This window comes from Aedes aegypti, chromosome 3 (assembly GCF_002204515.2).
Source record: "Aedes aegypti strain LVP_AGWG chromosome 3, AaegL5.0 Primary Assembly, whole genome shotgun sequence".
Classification (NCBI taxonomy): domain Eukaryota; kingdom Metazoa; phylum Arthropoda; class Insecta; order Diptera; family Culicidae; genus Aedes; species Aedes aegypti.
The window spans coordinates 344,956,948-344,962,947 of NC_035109.1; positions in this window are offsets into that span (position 1 = coordinate 344,956,948).

Sequence of the window (6,000 nt, forward strand, 5' to 3'; positions counted from 1 at the left end):
GTACCTCAATTCATATATTTAAAGGGAAAAATGTTCGCTTGTTATTCTGGTTTGCCAAATCCGAACTGCCGTGCCTTTAGGTTAACCCTTCCATAAAATTTTGCACAGTGGTCTCATCGACCATATATGCTGCCGAATGCCAGTTTGCTTTAAACTGCTGCCCGTTTTCCAAAAATTTATTAGTGTTTTTGAAATTCCATCTGACCAAGGCCCAAAACTGTTCTGGACTGTCAGTTGGGTTGTGCTCTTTGGGTACCAAAACCATGTTGTTTGCATCACACCACTCGATTGCCTTTTTCCCATAGTGGAAGCTCGACAAGTCTGACCAGAACAACACAGGTCTATTATGTTGCTTCATGAATTGTAGCAGCCGCATTTCGAGGCACTCCTAGACGTAGATTTTTTGATTGATGGTTCCCGTAGTGAAGAAAATGTCACTTTTGCCATCTAATAATATGGCATATCGGACGAGGTATTGTTTCGGGAGTTTCGATAGTTTGATGATTTTGAAAACTTCGACCACCTTCCCTTTTCTTGATGCGGTATAAAACTGCTGACCAAGAAGCTGCTTGAAATCCGCTTCATATACAGTGACCCCACGCAGTTGAATCACCCACAATTTATGAATCAGCTGATTTCAAAAGACAAAATTATTGTCAAACTTGTCATAAAACATCACAGAATTACTTTTACACTTAGTTTCTTATCAGTAAAAATAATTCTGTGATGTTTTGTGACAAGTTTGATAATAGTTTTGTCTTTTGAAGTCTGCTGATTCATAAATTGTGGGTGATTCAACTGCGTGGGGTCACTGTAAGTTTCATGCAAGAACGTCGGATTCTCTAGCTGCGCGAGCAAAATTTTGACACACTGCTCCTCTTACTTGGTCGTAGTTTTGAAAATTGGATAGCAAAAGGTGAAAACTCACCAAATCAACCATTGTATATAAACTGAACTTTCATATGCAGCATTTCATGTGTTTTTAACGCATTTTCAATAGAAACACATCAATTTGAAGTTGTCAAATTTTTGAGCATTCCAGTCTTTAGTCGGGTTTAAAATGGGTACCACTTGTAGTACTGCATTCGGTCCCTTGGTATTGCAAAAGGTACCCAAGCTTGACAGATCGCTGTGCAATTTTCACGGCATTCTAGATTTTACTGTATTACTCTATGTGCCATAACAGTAGAAGCATTAACCTAAGTATGCTAATGTCGCTGCTGTTCGTGTTACCAACATCTAGTTTGCCACAAACTGACAGCTTGAGTACCGGGCCTCAAAGTGTCAGATTACTTTTAAAAACCAAAACAACGACATGGTATTGAACAAACAATGAAAAACCATAATTCAAGGTAATAATAATTAAAAACAATTTGTGACAATAACGTCATTAGCGTTCTACTACTAATATTTCTTTTGCCATAACATTTTGTGCAACTACAAGGAACATGGAGGTCTTTATTTCGTCTTTGATTGAGTCTTCAGGAGACAGTAAAAAATATTATTAGGGGACGGACCTGGTGTAGTGGTTAGAACACACGCCTCTCGCGCCGAGGCTCTGGGATCGAATCCCATTCCCGAGTTATGACAAAAAGTTATAGTGACGACTTCCTTCGGAAGGGAAATAAAGCCTTTGGTCCCGAGATGAACTAGCCCAGGGCTAAAAATCTCGTTAATAAAGATAGAAAAAAAAAAAGTATTATTCTGTACAAGATATTTTTGATTATAATATATTGATATTTATTATTTGTAAACCTTGCAGACTGTATATTTTCCAAATATTTTTTAGTTTCTATAATACCTGATGACATAATGAAGATTTGCTTGGAAACAGGTTTCAAAAATATGAACTATACTTTGAGATATACCATTCAATTATGACTTCTTACGATAAACTCCTAACAATTGTAATTATCGGGTAACTCAATCGCGATCACCACAGAGACTCCCTGATTCAAAACCTCAGAGTCGGCACGCTCACCAATAAAACTCGCGGTCTGGAAGTTCTCGCACTTAGTTTAGTCTACCACAGAAGTTCTTGAAACAATTTATTGACTGGCTAGCTTCACTCCCACTTTCTTAATTTAGTCTAACCTTAGCGGGGCCCCTTTTTCTTCTCCACCACCTTACTGCTACTGGACCTCTGCAACGATGGCTTCTCTGACGTAGATCGGTGCAGAGCTCTTCCTCGACGACGATGTCTTCTGGGGTTGCTTGGGGTATGGACCTTGTAGATCCACTGCGTGTCCTGGTCCTGCCGATATGCTAACGGATCGGCCTTCGGCGGGTTCGTTGCCGGAATGCTGCCCAGATGGACACCGGGACACCGCAGGGACGGTATACAAACGGTATTTTAAACCGGCGGGGTTCTGCAGTCCACTTCGCCTTCACTTCTTCCACGTCTTCAACTCTCTTTCTTCTCTCTAACCTTTTCAATCCTTCACTTTTAACTTTTTGGTATAGCCTTTAACTGCTGACTGTTTCAGTCGACGAACTCTGGGCAAGTGAAGGAATTAAGGAGTCGTCGACTGTCTTGCGGTCCCTGACCTCGTTGCTCGGTCATTCCCCTCTTCATGAACTCAACGACCCCATTACGCAACCCCTCAAGGCTACCCAGAAGATGGTAACCAAGACCTCTGGTGGTGGGTTTTATCACTGCGGTGGGTAGGTGGCTGCGTAGAGTAGTCTGTGGTGGTAGAGTATATCTAAGGCTGCTCGGCAGTTTGAACGGTGGAAACATAACGAAGTACAAGTTTTCCTGACATTTCACAATTTAAATTCTACGAAACGCTAAGCACGAATTTCCCGGTGACTCTCACGACATAAAATAACCAACACTTACACAATCAAGAACGCTGGAATTGCATCAATAAATTGATCACGAGTTTCCATATTTTTATGATTTCTGCAAAGCATATATGCACTACAGGCTTACCAGAACAGTACAGTACAGTATGCTTACCAGCTGGTATCGTTTGGGAAGACATGTCCTTTTTATCACGTGTCCTCCCGCCCTCATTTGAGCTGGAAATGTCCTCCTTTTTCAAATTAATCGAATAGACAATTTCATATCCATTAGTTTTCTGAATATGTATTCCCTAGAATCTCTAGCTATTTATCAATCTTGACTAAGGATGAAGGATTTCCAACTTTGAATTCAATGCTAGGTTTGGAGAATTTCTAACATATTTTTCTCTACGTTTGTGAATTACTAATTAGGAAATCTTTTTTACATATGCAATATTTTCTAAGCTTCTAAAATTGAGTATTAAACAGTATTTTTGGTGTCTTTTCTAGATAATGTTTGATTAACCCTATAAAGGGTACATTCATGGCCTCGGTTTCGTCTCTGTGTGACTTTTGATGTGTGTTTTACTTTTGGGACTTTTAATAAATATTTATCGAATCCAAGTTATGAATATGTTGGGATAAAATTTTGACAAATTCATCAACCAAAATAATACCCTATATTTTATCTTGAAAAATGTATATCCCTTTATTTATGTATTTGACAAACATTTTGAAGCAAAAATTCTTTCGGATGATTTCTTCTAGTATTTTTTTAAGGAAGCACAAAACCTCAAATTGAATGTAAAATGTATTCAGATTTATTTGGCTGATATTCATTTTTCGGGTATGGCAAATTTTTGGACTGTCCTCCTTTTTCAAAATCAATAAAGCAAAATGTCCTCCTTTCTGAAATTATCTTCTATTAAGCCTAAATGAATTACAACCAAGTGAACCTTGAATATGCACACGCGTTCAATAGGGCGATATTCAAAACTCAAAAAGCAATAGATGGTTCTTTTTCAATGGTAGTAAAAACGAAATCCTGAAGCAAAAAAAAAAACACCACGGAAGATAAACTAAACACAAAAAGTTATGTATTCACTTTACACTTGATTTCTAATCACTACTTTTTTGATTCAGTTTCCTAATTGCAAGCAATTTACGATTTTCATTATTTTCCATACGTTTTGACAGTTCTCCGACTACCATTCTTCCATGCGCTAGTGTTGAAAGTTTGAGAAATTTGAGAATTCAGCGTAGCGCGATCAGTGAGCGGAATACAAACATCAGTGTCGCCGCTCGGCGGCCGGTAAGAGAAACTGAATGTTCGAAAGGTTGTTGTCTGTAATTTTTGCCGCTGGCGCCAACTGTTAACGTTTGAGAACAAAATAAACAGTCGTTACCCCATTGATAAGAACATGAACTTGAACAGATCATGAGCAAATGCGGTTCTTATATTAATGATGTTGGATTGGCTTTTCAGTCTTGATAAAATTAAAAACTGTAATTTTATGTTGTACAACGTTTCAGTCAGTTTGGAACCTTCTTCAGAGACTCAATTAATACAATTTTTTTCTCCAGTTTGGTGCGGTAGAATCTGTAACTGTCTGTCGATCCACCGATTTTTCCGCACAACTGCAGCCAGCTTTGGAAGCACTTTCGAATTCAAAATCCATCGTAATTTAGTAATTGGTCGATCATCTTTGTAAATGGCGTACAAAAATAAAATAACAGTTTTTATTTTGGCGAATTTTGCAACGAGTTGCAATATTATTATTTGCATTTACAAAACTTGTCGTTATGGTTCACTTCTTCTACATTGTTCCATTATGTAGAACGTTGTACATAGTATTAACGGCATCATCCTTTGGATTTTCAATGGACGAAGAATCTCCATGAAATTTGGTCGCAATCAATTCAACAGAAGAAAATGTTTGCATTTCAACAAAGTGGAAAATCACTAAAAAGTATTTTCATGTAGTTTTACACGGTCGTGTAAATTTAAATGTTAACAATACAATTTCAATTGAAACGCTCTAATTTTACATAATAATGTAATTTAAAATCAAACTAGATTGGAAAGTAAATGATTGGCTATTGTAATTTGTTGTTATTTCGATGCTCTAAATATGGGTGCAAGAACATAAACTTAAAATTAAATATTTTTGTTTAGCTATGAGAGCTCCCAGTGTGTTGATCGGGGATTCCAAAAAATATTAGAAAGCTTTTAGATACGCAATGCATGACAACTCGTTTTGAACATGCTTATGTTTTTTTTTTTAATTTTATTGAATTACCCTAGCCAAATAAACATATGAAAAACTATAAGGGTACATCCCTATGGGGTTGTATGAACTGGTGACGTAGGACCACGATGGTTAATTTAACTGAATTTGATGTCGTTCTTGTTGCTCGTTTTGACTTCATACTGTTTTCAGTGCTCGAAACTTTCGTAAATATTTATGCATATAACGATTTGCAGCCAAGTGTACGTTTAATCATGTCCCAAATATACATTATCTTTATCCGATGAATTCGTCATATTTATCTATGAAAATGTGAAATTTCACTTCAGGTTGTATGATCATTTTGAAATTATATTAGCAACCTCCTATGAAATATAAGGTAGCATTGGAAAGAATAGTAGTGATTGAGGCTTGTTCAGCATGCTGAAGCAAAATCAAAGTAATTCTAATTAAAGAATATTTAACAGCAATGTGTCTATAGGAAGTTATTCGAGGATTATAATGAAAGCTTCAGTCATCGCTTTGTTTATCCTATGGTTTGAGAGAAATATTATTCATCGCTTGGCAATGTGATAAATAAAGTCTGAAATATTACTCTGTTAACTCTCTTACACACATTTGGTGACCCTGAAAAGAGCCGAAGGCTTTGTTAGCTCGGATGCTGTCATAGATGAATCGCACTACAGGATGTTATCAGTTGATTGCCATGGTTAAACGAAGAATCCCCAACGCAAGTGTAGAAATTTGTATAAGTTCTCTGCTTATAAGACGAACCAGGTGAATGTTTCGTGGTGTGGATGGCACACATCAGCAACAGGTATTAGATCACACGGCTGAAGTCGAAATCTGAAAACGTAGCTTAAGTTTGAAATCTTGTGCGATACCACAAGCCGAAAGCTCGATTTGTCTAATAATAGTAGTAATGATGCCTAACGGGCTTGATTCTTGACTGCACCACAGATGA